At 39.7% G+C, this 17,552-nt stretch overlaps 1 protein-coding gene across 2 annotated transcripts in view; it reads left to right on the forward strand.

The window, feature by feature from the left end:
- Positions 1–13,035: 13,035 nt before the first annotated feature.
- The window catches only part of LOC111960052 (uncharacterized protein C4orf19), a 28,844-nt gene continuing 24,327 nt past the window's right edge, over positions 13,036–17,552 (forward strand). For both annotated transcript variants that reach the window (XM_023981937.2, XM_023981938.2), the window contains exon 1: positions 13,036–13,283. The gene's annotated coding sequence lies outside the window, so the exon portion shown is untranslated. The remainder of the gene's footprint in view (positions 13,284–17,552) is intronic.

Raw genomic sequence — 17,552 nt, forward strand, 5'->3', positions numbered from 1 at the left:
AGGATAGGGGCCTTCTTTTGTCATTACCCTCTTTCATTATACAACCTGTGATCAGAAGGGTTTGACTGTGACTCACCCTCACCACCTCATCTCTATCTCTCCTTACCTCTTTCTCTGTAGAGTACTATAAGATTAAACCACCCAAGACTACATACAATATATTAATCATGAGGTGGGCCGAAATTTTAATGAAAGCTCTTCACTCCCTAGCTAGCCGCTTCGCTGTTGGGAAAAACAATCCCCTACATCCTTGTATAGATACGGCAAATCAGAGCCACCCATATAAAAATACTATATTATACTATGTATTCACAATTGTATTCTACAGTATACTACAACATTCTATATCAATCAATCAACCAATCAATCAAATGTATTCATAAAGTCCTTACTGCTCTTTAAATATGTTTGATATGTTCGTCAAAAGAAAGATCAGGGTCCAGAGTAGCAGAGGTCATTCACAGTTTTATTTGAGACGATTGTACATCCATTGTGTTTTCCGAATGACATCATCAAAAGGTAGCATATATAGTGAAAATAATAACGGTCCTAGATAGGAACCTTGAGAAACACCAAAACTTACCTTTGATTTGTCAGAGGACAAACCCCCCAGAAACACGAACTGATATCGTTCCAACAGATAAGATCTAAACCAGGCAAGAACTTGTCGTCATAGACCAATTACAGTTTCCAATCTCTCCAAAAGAATGTGGTGATCAATGGTGTCAAAAGCAGCACTAAGGACTAGGAACACGAAAATAGACGTAGAGCCTTGGTCTGACACCATTAAAAAGGTGATTTATCACCTTCACGAGTGCGGTCTCAGTACTATGATCGGGTCTAAAACCAGACTGGAGCATTTCGTATTCATTATTTGTCTTCGGGAAGGTAGCGAATTGCTGAGCAACAGCTTTTTCAACAAAAAAAGATGAGAGGAATGAGAGCTTTTTCAGGAGAGGCTTTAACACTGCTACTTTTAGTGAGTTTGGTACACATCCAGAGCCGTTTAGGGAGCCGTTTGTTATGTTCAACAAGCACAGGAAGAAGCTCTTTCAGTAGTTTAGTTGGAATAGGGGGCGACTTTTTTTTGGCCATCTAAAGCACTTTTCCTGCATTTCTACACAATCCAATGTGTCTATTCGGAAGCAAACAAACCCACAGTCATCAAGCTAAGTAAGAGATCGTCATTAAATGTGTTTAAGTGATTGATGAGACTGAACTAGATCAAATGTAATTAAATAATCAATACTGTGTGGAACCTTGAACCAATAGCCTAACAAATGAACAACTCTTAACAAAWTACAAAYACTTTTGATTGTCTTTATTAAGACATCCTCCATGTCAAATTACAGCCAGACTGCCCAGCCAGCCCGAGCCACCTGCATTGCTGATCCCCACCAGTCTAGTATAAAACTCAACTCTCCCGAAACAATTTTCATCCCACCTTTTCCTTGGACTCAGCAAAATCTTTGAAATTGTGGCATGTTGCATTTATATTTTGTTCAGTATAATTCATATCTTAGGCCTAATAGTACTGTAGAGCTCTTTTTACTTGAACACAATATAGCTGGATCGCCCCATCCTGTCCCTAGGGATCCACGCCCTGCAGCGCTCCAAACCAACACACCCCACTCAGCTTGAGGATCTTAGTGAAACATTCATTATTGGTTTTGGGGTTTGTTAGGCTACGGCCAGGGTGACAACCCATAGGACGGCAGACCCCCAGGGCCAGGACTGAGCAGCCTAGCAGATGTCTCCCCTGACGTGGGCATGTTTTCAATACAGACTCCTTTTGTTGTACTGTATTCCATATAAGGCATGAAAGCTACCCTGTAAACCCTTAATCTTGAAATAAATTAAATCTTTGTAAATTATATCATAAATAGGACTGGTGGAGTTATGTCACACATGCAGCTAACTCAAATATATGGAAATGTCTGCTCTACCCAAAATTACAACCAACTAATTGCAGCATTACCGCAAAAATGGAAGAGACAAGTGGAAGGGGGGATAAGTAAGGAACTTGTCTGCCGGCCCTGCATTAAAGACCAACATTGGTTAAAGAAAATTGTGATAATTAAAAATATATAGCAGCTTCATATAAGGACCAAAAAATTGACAGCTGTGCCATATAGATTGCAAAATAGTTGGGAAGAGATTTTCAATGTACCGATTCCATGGCACATGGTTTATGAATGACACGCAATACGACACCGGATTCAAAACTTAGATTTTTTCAATTTAAATMATTGTACAACATTCTTGCAACCAATAGAATGTTATGTATAGGGGGGAAACAACCTTCCCAGCTCTGCAGATTTTGCTGCGGGGAGGCAGTCATTCGATGATTTATTTGGGTACTGTCCATATGTAGCTCGTTTTTGGTCACAGGTCCAGGAATGGCTGAAGATTTGCAACATTTACCTGGAGATAACGCTGCAGATAGCAATACTGGGTGATTTGAAAAGTCCTAGTTATTCGATCAATAGTATAATAATACTTTTATCAAAAATGTTTATATTTAATTTACAATCTGTAGAAACTATGAGAATAGAAAGGTTCAGAACCTTTGTGAAGCATCCCAACACAGTTGAAAAATATATGGAAAATAGAAATCCAATATGGAAGGTGTTAAGAGATAGATGGGAGGGTTGAATGGAGCTGAAGGGTGGAACTAATAATATCAAGATAACAAATGTAAAATATACTGTGTCCGTAAAATGTATATAATACGTATAAGCTGGAAGTATAAGCCTAAGTGTTATTGTTTGTTAGTTTACTCCAACTAGGGGAGGGGTGGTAGGGTTTGCAGGAAATATATTTATATTTTCAAAAGATATCTATATTGAAATCTATATATATATATGTGTGCGTGGATATGTATAAGTATTTGTATGTATGTGTATATGTATTCATGTTTATATATACAGTTGAAGTCGGAAGTTTACATACACTTAGGTTGGAATAATTAAATCTTGTTTTTCAACCACTCCACAAATTTCAAACTATAGTTTTGGCAAGTCAGTTAGGACATCTACTTTGTGCATGAAACAAGTAATTTTCCCAACAATTGTTTTCAAACAGATTATTTCACTTATAATTCACTGCATCACAATTCCAGTGGGTCAGAAGTTTACATACACTAAATTGACTGTGCCTTTAAACACTTTGGAAAATTCCAGAAAATGATGTCATGGCTGTAGAAGCTTCTGATAGGCATCCTTGACATCATTTTAGTCAATTGGAGGTGCACCTGTGGATGTATTTCAAGGCCTACCTTCAAACMCAGTGCCTCTTTGCTTGACATCATGGGAAAATCAAAAGAAATCAGCAAAGACCTCAGAAAAGAAATGTAGACCTCCACAAGTCTGGTTCATCCTTGGGAGCAATTGCCAAACACCTGAAAGTACCACGTCCATCTGTACAAGCAAGTATAAACACCATTGCACCACGCAGCCATCATACTGCTCAGGAAGGAGACCCGTTCTGTCTCCTAGAGATGAATGTACTTTGGTGCGAAAAGTGCAAATCAATCCCAGAACAACAGTAAAGGACCTTGTGAAGATGCTGGAGGAAACAAGTACAAAAGTTACTATATCCACAGTAAAACGAGTCCTATAACGACATAACCTAAAAGGCCGCTCAGCAAGGAAGAAGCCACTGCTCCAACCACCATAAACCGCCATAAAAAAGGCAGATTACGGTTTGCAATTGCACATGGGGACAAAGATCGTACTTTTTGGAGAAATGTCCTCTGGTCTGATGAAACAAAAATAGAACTGTTTGGCCATAATGACCATCGTTATGTTTGGAGGAAAAAGGCGGAGGCTTGCAAGCCGAAGAACACCATCCCAACCGTGAAGCACAGTGGTGGCAGCATCATGCTGTGGGGGTGCTTTGCTGCAGGAGGGACTGGTGCACTTCACAAAATAGATGGCCTCATGAATAAGGAAAATTAAAGCTTAGTCGCAATTGTGTCTTCCAAATGGACAATGACCCCAAGCATACTTCCAAAGTTGTGGCAAAATGGCATAAGGACAACCAAGTCAAAGTATTAAAGTGGCCATCACAAAGCCCTGACCTCAATTCCATAGAAAATGTGTGGGCAGAACTGAAAAAGCGTGTGCGAGCAAGGAGGCCTACAAACCTGACTCAGTTACACCAGCTCTGTCAGGAGGAATGGGACAAAATTCACCCAACTTAATGTGGGAAGCTTGTGGAAGGCTACCCGACACATTTGACCCAAGTTAAACAATTCAAAGACAATGCTACCAATTACCTATTGAGTGTATGTAAACTTCTGACCCACTGGAAATGTGATGAAAGAAATAAAAGCTGAAATAAGTCATTCTCTCTACTTTTATTCTGACATTTCACATTCTTAAAATAAAGTGGTGATCCTAACTGACATAAGATAGGGCATTTTTACTCAGATTCAATGTCAGGAATTGTGAAAAACAGAGTTTAAATGTATTTGGCTAAGGTGTATGTAAACTTCCGACTTCAGCTGTATATGTGACACAAAAAGGCAATTTTTTATTTTGTCCGGTAAGAAATATGCTTGGCTGGTGGATTTTTTTAATCTATTCATTTATTTTCCCAGCCTGAACACAACTGAAGAAGTCTTYAACTCTAAATTCTACTGAAGTTTTTTGCTATTAAATGTACATTTTAATCAACTTAAACCTCCACATCAGACTCCTCACTCATTACCACAATCACCCTCTTTGCACGGTCCATGAAGTCTGGCCTCCTGCTCCTGACAGAGTCCTGGTGCCACAGCATCACAGCRTTTATCGTATCATTCCCCTGATCTCTGGAGAGAACAGCTGGACCATAAAGGAGATATGACAGTGTATCAGACTTTAGGTTAGACCGACAATCGGTTTTCACCTGTTTCATGGTATTAAAACCTCTTTCACATTCAGCTGTGGAGGCAGGGAAGGACAGGACCAGGTCAACCAATGCCAGCAAATCAGGGCAGAAATGCTAATCGCTCCTGTTGACACAGAACCAGAACATCTTCTGCAGGGACTGGGGCTCTTGGTAAATCAGCACCTTCAGGACAGTCCACTGGTCAGGGATCCTTTCAACATGGATGCCAGAGGTTTCCAAGACATGCTTGAAGTGGTCCACCAGGGTTTCCAGTTCAGTGTCACCAAAATCTAGAATAATTGTATACATTACATAACAAGCATCATGCAGTTTTGATTCTCAAATTATAAAAAAATGTATCATGAACATGAACCTAACCTGACTGCCCTGTAATACAAAACATAAAGTAACCTGCTGCTCTATCTCCTGACTCAGTTCAGTTGGTGAAGCTGACCAGCTTGGTGGCACACAGTACCCCTACACTGGCATCCTGGAATCTCGACTAGAAGACATACAAATAGACAATGAATTGCTGTCCTAAAAAAACTATATTAGATATGACACATTTGATCAGTTACCAATTGTAACCGTGTTTGTTGTTATTTACTGGAGATTACATAGTGATGATGACTTTTTGAGTACTTAGCATAGCAATCTAGAGCCACTACCTGTTCCAGGTGCTGGACAAGCCCCTGGTAACCTCGCAGGAAGTGGTCCAGTAGGTGTCATACCCATCGGAGCCCGCCAATTCTGGTGGGCAACAGTGGTGTGTGCCCAAGAGCTTGGAAGCTGTTTACCAGGTTTGCCCTGCTCAGTGGACTGGTGTGGTAGAAGGTGTACAGCCCACTGAGGAGGTCTTCAACTTTCTGAAACATCACGTTGGACTGGATGGCATCAGAAAAGATCAGTTCAAGGCGGTGTGCCATACAGTGGATGCCGATGATGTAGGCCATATCCCCCTTCAGCCGGCTGACCACACCATTCTTGGCTCCGGTCATCACAGCAGCTCCATCTGTTCCCAGAGCGACCAACTTGCTCCCCCACTCATCACACACTCCCTCCATGATGGCACTGATGTCGTTGCTTATGTGTGCCGTGTCTGCCTTATCCACTGACTTGATGCCAACAAACTTCGACTCGATCTTGCCCTTATGACAGAATCTGACATAAACTAACTCCTCCTCTTTCACAGAACTGTCTGTGGAGCCATCTGACATGATGGAGAGAAATTTGGTGCTTTTCAGATTCTCTCTGATGTTGTTTCTCTCCACCTCTGCAATATGGTGCATAAACTCTTTGGCCTGCTTCTCATTTCTATATGTTGAGCCCACAGCGATTCCCTTTTTTTCATCCAAACTGCAAAAATAAAACATCAAATTAATTAAATAATAATTAAATATACAATCATGTTATTCAATATAGCTGGCAGTTGATTGTGCTAAATTAGCCTTCTACCCTTGGTTTGCTTAAGGATCAACACTATAAGGCAGTTAAAGTCAATTGTGTCTCAATGTAAACAGCATCTGGAGACAAATATTAAAATAGAACGTTACAGAGCCATAGGAAAGCATGGAGATCCATGTCAGCATCAGTAGGCCTATAATTTTATGGTATTTATACACTATTTTGAGGTGAACCAAAGCTTATCAAGAGCTGAGAAATAACCTACAATACTGGACCAGGTCTGCTAAATAGACTTGAAAAAACTAGCTACAAAAGTACTAGTCTAGCTACAAGAGTAACAACATTTTCACTTCCTCGCACATGCCCCCGAAGTCAGAAAGTGGTCTCGCCTTCTTGCCAGTGGCATGTACAGTCCTAAATAGTATCTTCATCTTCGTGCTGGTCTGCTCTGACATTGCCATTAGCGTCGTCACAGAGTGTCAAGAGGAGAGGTTCCGATTGAGCCCGGGACAGATACGCAGGCAATGTGACACTTGCTGTGTTCATGGTCACGAATGTTCTCCAGCTTCATCGTTTTATTTCCGATGACAAATTAGTTGTTTCTGCTTTTATCTTTAGCATASTGACGACACACAGAACAACTCATCACCACAGCCTCCGCATTATACTGTAGCCAGCCTCTTGAAACTCCTTTATCTTCAAACCTCCATTTCTCACAAAACGTTCTTTTTTATGTGATTCGTTCTCCTTTTCGTCGGTGGGTTTTCGTTTCAAAGGTTGGCTTACTCCAGGTAAATGTCGCCACATAACAGCTTTCTAATGAACGGTAGCTAGCAGCATACCCGTGGCAAGTGAGCGAAGACGAGTAGCTGATGTCCCGTGCAGTGAAACTAGGAGCACTAGAGATGGTCTGTGATAGGTTGGCAAACATGAGTAATTTCCTCGAGCCAACATGCCAAATTTTATTACATTATTACTTTGGCACAAACATTTACCCGCCAGTGTGGCGGATAGCCTTCTGAGATTTACTCYCCAAACGGAAAATRTACCCGCATTTGGCGCTTGGTGGGTGTTAATTTCAGATCCTGGGTACGGGACTATAAAAAGTTTGGGAACCACTGTGCTGGAGGATACATTATGACATGCACCCGAGCTCAATTTTGAGTCTCATAGCAAAGGGTCTGAATACTTATGTAAATAAGGTATCTTTATAGAATTTTTTTTATTCTAAAAACCTGTTAGCGCTTTGTCATTATGGGGTATTTTATGTAGATTGATGAAAACAATTGATTTAATATATTTTAGAATAAGGCTGTAACATAACAAAATTTGGAAACAGTCAAGGTGTCTGAATACTTTCCGAATGCACTGTACCTTTGTGAATTCAGGAAGAAAGTAATCCCATGTATTTTGGACTGTTGGGATTAGTTGGAATCTTTGCCAGTTTATAGATATCAAGTCATCAATGAAATAATAAATATTGACATTTTTACATTGTCTTGAATTAAACAATTTTGGTAGTGCTACAGTGCCTTGCCAAAGTATTCATCCCCCTTGGCATTTTTCCTATTTTGTTGCATTACAAAGTGTAATTTAAATGGATTATTATTTTGATTTCATGTAATGGACATACATAAAATAGTCAAAATTGGTGAAGTTAAATGAAAGAAATAACTTTTAGAAACAAAAATATAATAATACAAACGGAAAAGTGGTGCATATGTATTCACCCCTTGGCTATGAAGCCCCTAAATAAGATCTGATGCAACCAATTACCTTCAGAAGTCACATAATTAGTTAAATAAAGTCCACCTGTGTGCAATCTAAGTGTCACATGATATGTCACATGATCTCAGTATATATACACCTGTTCTGAAAGGCCCCAGAGTCTGCAACACCACCAAGCAAGCGGCACCATGTAGCTCTCCAAACAGATCAGGGACAAAGTTGTGGAGAAGTACACATCAGAGTTGGGTTATAAAAAAAAAAATGAACGTTTTAACATCCCACAGAACACAATTAAATCCATTATTAAAAAATGGAAAGAATATGGTACCAACAAACCTGCCAAGGGAGGGCCGCCCACCAAAACTCACAGACCAGGCAAGTAGGGCATTAATCAGAGGCAACAAAGAGACCAAAGATAACCCTGAAGGAGCTGCAAAGCTCCACAGTGGAGATTGAAGTATCTGTCCATAGGACCACTTTAAGCTGTACACTCCACCGYGCTGGGCTTTACGGAAGAGTGCCAGAAAAAAGCCATTGCTTAAAGAACAAAATAAGCAAACACGTTTGGTGTTCGCCAAAAGGCATGTGGGAGATTCCCCAAACATATGGAAGAAGGTACTCTGGTCAGATGAGACTAAAATTGAGCTTTTGCCCATCAAGGAAAATGCTATATTTGGCGCAAACCCAAAACCTCTCATCACCCCGAGAGCCCTATCCCGAGTGAAGCATGGTGGTGGGAGCATCATGCTGTGGGGATATTTTTCATTGGCAGGGACTGGGGTACTGGTCAGAATATAAGGAATGATGGATGGCACTAAATACAGGGAAATTCTTGAGGGAAACCTATTTCAGTCTTCCAGAGATTTGAGACTGGGACAAAGGTTCACCTTCCAGCAGAACAATGACCCTAAGCATACTGCTAAAGTAACACTCAAGTGGATTAAGGGAAAACATTTAAATGTCTTGGAATGGCCTTGTCAAAGCCCAGACCTCAATCCAATTGAGAATCTGTGGTATGACTTAAAGATTACTGTACACCAGCAGAACCCATCCTACTTGAAGGAACTGGAGCAGTTTTGCCTTAAAGAATGGGAAAAAATCCCAGTGGCTAGATGTGCAAAGCTTATAGAGACATACCCCAAGAAACTTGCAGCTGTAATTGTTGCAAAATGTGGCTCTACAAAGTATTGACTTTGGGAGGGTTAATATTTATGCACACTCAAGTTTTCAGMTTTTTTTGTATTTTTTTCTTGTTTGTTTCACAATAAAGTGGTATTGTGCATCTTCAAAGTGGTAGGCATGTTGTGTAAATCAAATGATACAAACCCCCCAAAAATCWATTTTAATTCCAGGTTGTAAGAAAACAAAATAGGAAAAATGCCAAGGGGGGTGAATACTTTCGCAAGGCACTGTAGGTAGTTTAATTTTACAAACACAGTAGATTATGGAACAATCACTGAAACATTAACAGAATAACTGTAACAGAATGACATCACGAGTTCCTGATCTGTACTACACATAAATACATAATTATGCATGACATTCTCTTTATGGTGATGTGTCCTGTATAGGTTCACAAAGGTAGAAAAATGTAATATTCTCCTTTGCATGGTTGGGTATTATTCTACACACTGGTTATTATTCTATTGAGCCCTGTCCCCAAACAGGACCATATCTTGGTTGGTCCGGACCGGACCAATCACAGACAATTAAGCAATAATACACTTGAGGCCAAGTGTTATGACATTTTTARCATGGCTGTGATGTGGTCATAAATACGAGGCGAAGCAGAGTGGCATAGACCACCACAGCCATGATAAAAATGTCATAACACATGGCCTCGAGTGTATTATTGCTTTTATACAAAAATATTATTTCCCAAACCATCAATTTTTCAACAAAACGTGATGCTACATTCACTAACACTGGTTGTCAACTGACATTTTAGGCGTTAGTTCTATTCGTATTGACTGCCATGTAAAGCAAAACTACCCAAACTTTAAAATCATCCATGACGAGTTACAGGCGCTAAGACTAGTAGTTGTAAAAGTAGTAGTGGTAGTGTCTTGCTACTGTAGGTAATGATGTAAACAATTCCACTTTATATGAACGTTGCCATGTGTACGTTGTCTCATATATCATGGGCAGGAAAGGCTCTAACAATGGGAATTCCAAACCACCAGCTTAATAATCACAGATAATCACAAGTCACAATCACAAGGTTGGCACACAGTACAGTACAGTAGAGCACAGTACAGTATAGTTTGGCACAGTACAGTGCAGTACAGTATAATTTGGTACAGTACAGAATAGTACAGTAGAGTTCAGTACAGTAGGCAGTACAGTAGAATACAATAAATTATACTGTGTTCTACTTAAGTGTCTGCTACTATACTAATCTCTACTGTACAGAACTGTATTGTACTGACTTATACTTTACTTTGTTGTACTTCTGTGCTGTCTAAATTTGTGAAACAGACTTGCCATGCGGTAACAGAGACACATTTCCAAAAAAAGGCTTTTGAGGTACGCTTGTTCCCGTTTGACGGGTGTGGTGATGTGTGGCCTGATTAATATGGTTGTGGTCATTAGAAATCGCAAAACGTGTTCAGCACACCATACACAATCGCCCTGTGGTCGTTCAGTATGGTACTAATATCATTGAATTAAACTCTCTACGCACATCTGGTTTAATCAAAATCCGCCCATCAAGGGTCTTTCTTTGACTATCCCATGCCTTGCATTTGGCATACACCTAAAAGCCTCTTGGACATGACACATCCATTGTCTCTTGCCCATCTATTGTCTCTCAGCCTGAAGATGAAATTGACAACCATTATGAAAATCAAAAGTATTTGTGGATGTTCACGCTGTTACAACATGGTAGGTATGGGACCAAAAAAATCGGAAAAGTTTAGGTTAAATGGTTTCCAGATCTATGGACGGCCAAGCGAGGTGTGCGAACGCAATACCGCATATCTTCAGGAACAGGTTTGGATGACCAAGGGATGATGGTCGCTTCTTGAAGGAATGGAGAGAAGAGCGGGAAAAAAACACATGAATACATATAGAAAAAAATACCTATATCCTGCCAGTGATTGAATGATTTTAGTTTAATGGAAAGCGTTATATGATATGAAATAGAGGACACAGTGAAAGTCTATGGAGCGGCAGGCAGGGCTAGTTTTGAATATCCCTTCTACGTGTGCATTACTCCCACTTACATTAGAAGACTACATGAATACAGAGGTTTCATCCCAAATGGTACCATATTCCCTACATAGTAGTCTACTTTAGACCAGCTACCTATAGACCCTGGTCAAAAATCGTGTACTATACGGAGAATAGGGTAGAAACATCGTAAAGCTCATCTGTAATGTTTCCCTTGTTGCATTGATGGATAACGTTGTGTGAGCAGGAGACTCGTCGTCTCATCTGCTTGCGGTTTCCCCCCAAACTAAGACATTTCGATCGATCTCCCCGGAACCTAATGTAGCTACGGTTAGCTCCTGTAGCTATTTGATGGAATGAACGACAACAATATGAGCTTGTCATGCGGCCCTGCATAGTGAGTAAATTCAATAACTAGCAACAATAACTGTTCTCCAGTCCAAAATGTTAGATAGCTAACGTTACTGGCTTTGGCTAGCTAGCTAATGTTAGCTACTGTAGCTAGCAACTGTCCTTAAATTAACGTTAACGTTACCATTACAACTCCATCAAATTGATTTAACGTAATAACATTTAAATCTAACCTGTGCGATAGTTTGTTAGCTAGCTACCGCGTTACATGAATTTGCAGCTATAGCTACGCTAACGCATTACCGTTAGCTATAGGCGACCAACGGCACATACACTAGATGATATAACGTTAGCTATATTTTAATGTTAATGTTAGTCAGCATTTACAAAGGTATATATAGTTAAATTCAGTGACAATTATATGTAATAATAATAGATAGTTACCCCATTTGTCAATATTAGCTTCTTCAGCATCAACGAGTACCTAACGTTACTGTCAACACAGGCAACCCAACGGTCAAATAAGTGTGAGCCTTGCCAGTGTGAGCGCGCTAGGTGTCCACGTGACCTTAGTTTCGCGCACTAGCTTTGATCATGGCTGTACTAATATTTTTCTGATAGTCTTCTAATTACCTGTAGATAACAACCCTCAATTGTTATTAACATTTCATTAATGTATTTTATTGGAATTAAATGAATGGATAATTTGAAGTGGTGGCTGCATGCATGCTATACTGGGTCAGTTTGTAATTCAAGCCTATTTTGTAAAATTGCTTTATTATTCCTAATCCAGATATCCCCATTTATTGATTACATTTCTTCCTCCATCAAATGTAGGCATATACCCTAACCCCCTTATGTATTATAGAGAACATCATCTTTGATGTATGAATGTAGCCAACTGTTTATTGATTAGTTTGATTCATTTTAAGCAATTTGGCATCACAGCATATTTTAGTAACTTTAAGATTTGCATGATAATAAAAAATAAAAATAAATGAGTAAAATGTTCACTTCTCCAAAGTGTTAAAGCATTGTTATGAGACGCAATGTAGATGAATGATTCAGTGATTTAATTTCACATTGCAAACTCATCTCTTCCGGTTTCCCATCTTCTACACGTCGCAGTAGAGCGGCCAATTGGTTTATAATTGACACCTGCACTTCTATTCATTATTTAATCATCATAGGTTTTATACATATTTTCTGATAAATTATTGCCAACCACGACACGAAAATGTTTTACTGTCCATAGGTAGGCTATGCCTAAAAGATTTCAAACGTGACCCCCGCAGGTGAAGAATGATTATGCATTGAGAGAATAAAAGGAAGTCAATTGTCTATCTGTGCATAAATGACATTGAACAAAAAATATGCACACTCTTTTAGCACCTAATAGGACCTTATGTAAATGTTTATGTGCAGTAGCTCACGTTTTATGTGCACTAGGGATTTCGAAGTCACATGATCGCTCATTAACGCCATGCAAACTCTAGGCAGCCCATGTCCAGGCCTTGCTTAGACTAACATCAAACATTCAAATATCCGTGCTTTGCCAGAGACATGGACATAGCAGTCACGGTGGACTTTTCCTTCGCAGCGACAGACGGCAACAAACACTACAAGGAAAGGAAATATTATAGTCAAATATGAACAGAATATGCTACCTTCACTTTTCGGATGGTTTGAACTTTTATCCGTGAATTGTTGATACTACAGCGAAAGGGTGTCCGCACCTTCAGTTAGCGCGACAGGTAAAGTCTCTCTCCATCTCCTCTGCCAAGTAGTAGAAGACTAGAAAAATGTTTTTACACGTTTATAAGTCACGTATTGACAACAACAACAGTGGAAAGTTGTAGGAGTTCAGTAGTTGTTGTTATGACAGGCATATGGCTATTTACAAAGACGCACAAATCAGGTTTGCACACATGTTGCGCGAGTTTCAAAGGCTTCCCATCGCATTTCCATGGTTAAATGTAAATCATTGAACAATATTTGTATGTATACAATTTATAAGATCAACTTTGGAAATGCAGTTATTGAAAATAAAATGCGTTTTGTTTTAGTAAGTACTGCGCTAACACAAGAGAATGAGGGATGTCAAAGAATTAAGAATGTAATTACGGCTATTGGTTTAAACTGTGTGGGTGGGTGTGCTGTGTGAGTCTAAAATGGATTTGCATTTAACTATATGCCAAAAATGTGTATTGACCTGTTGAATGCCATTCAGTTGGAGACTGAAAAGAGACAGGGATAGATGGTTGTGTGACATATGGTAGGCCTATATGATATTAAAATATGCAGAGCTCACCCCCCATAACAGTGATGAATGGGCAGGTCTTTTTTAATGTTGGCAATAGCAGTTAAAAGAATAGCAGTTAATTAAGTTAATGATTTAACAGTAATGGTCCATTGAAATCAGCTATAAGCTGTTTGCTTGGCCTTGGGCACTGTTTGCACTTTCTGATGTGTGCCTAATGCCATGTGAACTTCATATCTATCAGCTGTTACAAATCTCATCAATTTGCCAAATGTAGGCCTAGCTATTCCTATATGTGGATCACTCAGTACACCACTAGTGTGTGTTTCGCAGGTAGTGAGGCTGCTGTACACACATAGAACTGACCTCATAGGTGTGGGTGTTGTTGAAAATACTCTGCGACATAATGCCATTGGTAAAGGCTACGCATCAGTGCAATGTTGATCAGTGTGGCTCTCTCCTGCCTAAGAACACCTTACGTTGAATAAMAAGAAGAAGAAGTGTCCTAGTGCCCATCCTACCCCTCTTGTAACCTAGTGACCACCAGGAAGTGACCTTACATCAGTAACTTCCTATTAAGTGGCTCAGTACTGAGACCAACAGCCGGTTTGTTGGCACTATGGGGGTAGTGGGGTTGGGTGATAAGAAATGCTGATAAGAGTTTGAGAGAGAGAGCGAGAGAGAGGAAAGAGAGGTTTGTTTTTAGCTAATGCCCAAGGCCATTTAAAAGGGGTGTTTGGGGAAAACACACAAACACACTTACACAAACATTGTGTCTATATGACCTCACTACCCCTACCCACATAAAAAAAATACAACAGTTTACTATTTAATACTATAGTACGTACTATAGAATTCTATAGTATTCTGTAGTATACTGTAGAATACTATACTACACTCTGTAGTACCCCTTGATTGTGTAGTGCTTACTATATCATTTTGTAGTATACTGCGGAATACTATACTCCACACTGTAGTGTTGTCATGATAACAATATTGCGATACTACGATACCAGATTTTCCTTGGCAAAAAAAATAAATACATGAAGCATACTAAACTCTATGGTCCTTTAGAACCTACTTTTGTGAAATATTGTGTGCTATAGCTTGCAAAATAAACAAATGTGACTCTGGGTGACGACATAAGGCTGTTTTTCTAACATTAGGACTGTTTTCCTCAAGAAATGTAGTCTGCTTCATGTTTTGTTTCCTTTCATGCTTTACTTCCTAGTATTGCGATATTGGTAACGTGACAACACTAAAACACTGTAGTATCCCTTTACCATGTAGAGCTTACTGTAGAATGTTCTAGTATGCTGTAGAATACTATATTAAATACTAYAGTATTATCCGCAAAAAAAACACTGTAGTAAATACTACAGTAATGTCCCCAAACACACAGTTTTTTAAACTATAGTAATACTACATTATCTAATTTGCATATGCTGCACCTATTCCTATCCCCCATGTGCAGCCATGAGTGAAAAACCTACATGTATAGTATAGACCACATATTGTGTTCCCTACAGGTTATAGTTCAGCACTTCTGCTTTCTTCTATCTGTTCAGACTCCAGTCATACATTCCTACAGGTTATGGATCATTTCCTCTTAGTATGTGCCTAGTAGGTTTCCTCAAGGAGAAACCCCCCATTTCTATGTCAAAGATAGTAAAAGAAAAACACTGTTGTAAATACTACAGTAATACCTGCAAAAACACAACAGTAATTATTATATTATATACTATAGTTTACTATAGTAATACTACAGTATTTATACAATAATACGCTTTACTACAGTATACTACAGTAATGTCTGCAAAAACGCTACAGTGAATACTATAGTATATAAATATGGTAATACTACAGTATTTAGAGCATAGTATAGCATAGTATACTTTTTTTTCATATGGGTATCACCCAGTGTGTTTTGTATGATTATGGCCATTGGTAATATTTCAGTGACAGTGAGTTTTACATGGGTTGTGTCAGTGTCAAATAGCTTACATCATGTTAAAAGTCACCAATTTTACTTGACACAGCTTTTTACAGGAGAAAAAATAATTTTATAGACCAATTCTAGTATCCTGGAAGTCAATACTGATGTGTGTGTTCGTTGTGTATTGTGTGTATTTGATAATCTAATGAGGTCCTATTGCAATCTCATGAGACCACATTTTGTGTACTTTAGTCGTCATGACATATCACCATGGCTACTGGCACCAGGGTAACCCATCTGGCCTTACCTGGCCTTATTCAAATGAACCCACTTTTAATGCTGCGTCATTGTGTGTTCATGGCTCGCATTTCGCTTCGCAAAAAATCTGTAGGCTGATGACTTTTAGACTGAAGCGTTATATCTGTGAAACGTATTATGATGGCATCACAAACTACTATATAGTGTTTATTTAATTCAGTCACAGTATCAGCTTTTCTGTGAAAGTGCTTTGGTTATCAAGAGCGAGATAAATCTACCCAAAGTAGATGTGGCAAGAAAGTGTAGGCTTGATAAGCTCTCACACACGTCTAACTGCCAAATGCCATATACAGAAGAATAAGAGTGAATGAATGGGTGAGAGAGGCATGGATTTTGAATCATTTCGTAGCGTCTTAAATGCCACAAAGTTGATAAGAGGGGTCCAAAATGGCCCTCCTATGACGAAAAGATGGGCTGTTCTATAAAAACACACTATCCACACACGCACTCATGCTTGCACACACACACACTGTACATTGTGTTTTAAAAAAGGAAGTTGAAGTTACAGTGTATATATAGTAGTCTAATTAAACAAGCTCTCAGAGGAGAGTTTCAGAGACTGATTTTCAACGTCTATCTCTCAGGGAAAATATTCTGATGAATGATTATAACATGAAAAATAAATGTTATAGCCCTGTGTTTTGTAGATTATGCTACCTGTATTTTGTCTTATTTGGTATGGTGAAACACAAACCTGCAGTGTAACAGATTTGGTGGATGGCGTTCAGCTATTTAAGATAAAAAACAACAATCAACGCAGCTATGCCCTGCGAAGAACAATCAAACAGGCAAAGCGTCAATACAGGGCTAAGATTGAATCATACTACACCGGCTCCGACTACCAGATTACAAAGGGAAGCACAGCCGCGAGCTGATCAGTGACACGAGCCTAAATCACTTCTATGCTCGCTTCGAGGCAAGTAACACATAAACCCCGACACATAAACTACTGCAGCGTAAATACTGGAGGCTGAGACAGGAGGGGTCCGGAGACACTGTGGCCCCATCCGATGATACCCCCGGACAGGGCCAAACAGGCAGGATATAACCCCACCCACTTTGCCAAAGCACAGCCCCCACACCACTAGAGGGATAGCTTCAACCACCAACTTACTARCCTGAGACAAGGCCGAGTATAGCCCACAAAGATCTCCACCACGGCACAACCCAAGGGGGGGCGCCAACCCAGACAGGAATACCACGTCAGTGACTCAACCCACTCAAGTCACGCACCCATCCTAGGGACGGCATGGAAGAGCACCAGTAAGCCAGTGACTCAGCCTTTGTAATAGGGTTAGAGGCAGAGAATCCCAGTGGAGAGAGGGGAACCGGCCAGGCAGAGACAGCAAGGGTGGTTCGTTTCTCCAGTGCCTTTCCGTTCACCTTCACACTCCTGGGCTAGACTATACTCAATCATAGGACCTACTGAAGAGATGAGTCTTCAATAAAGACTTAAAGGTTGAGACCGAGTCTGCGTCTCTCACATGGGTAGGCAGACCATTCCATAAA

The sequence above is a fragment of the Salvelinus sp. IW2-2015 genome, linkage group LG37 (genome assembly GCF_002910315.2).
Source record: "Salvelinus sp. IW2-2015 linkage group LG37, ASM291031v2, whole genome shotgun sequence".
Lineage (NCBI taxonomy): Eukaryota > Metazoa > Chordata > Actinopteri > Salmoniformes > Salmonidae > Salvelinus > Salvelinus sp. IW2-2015.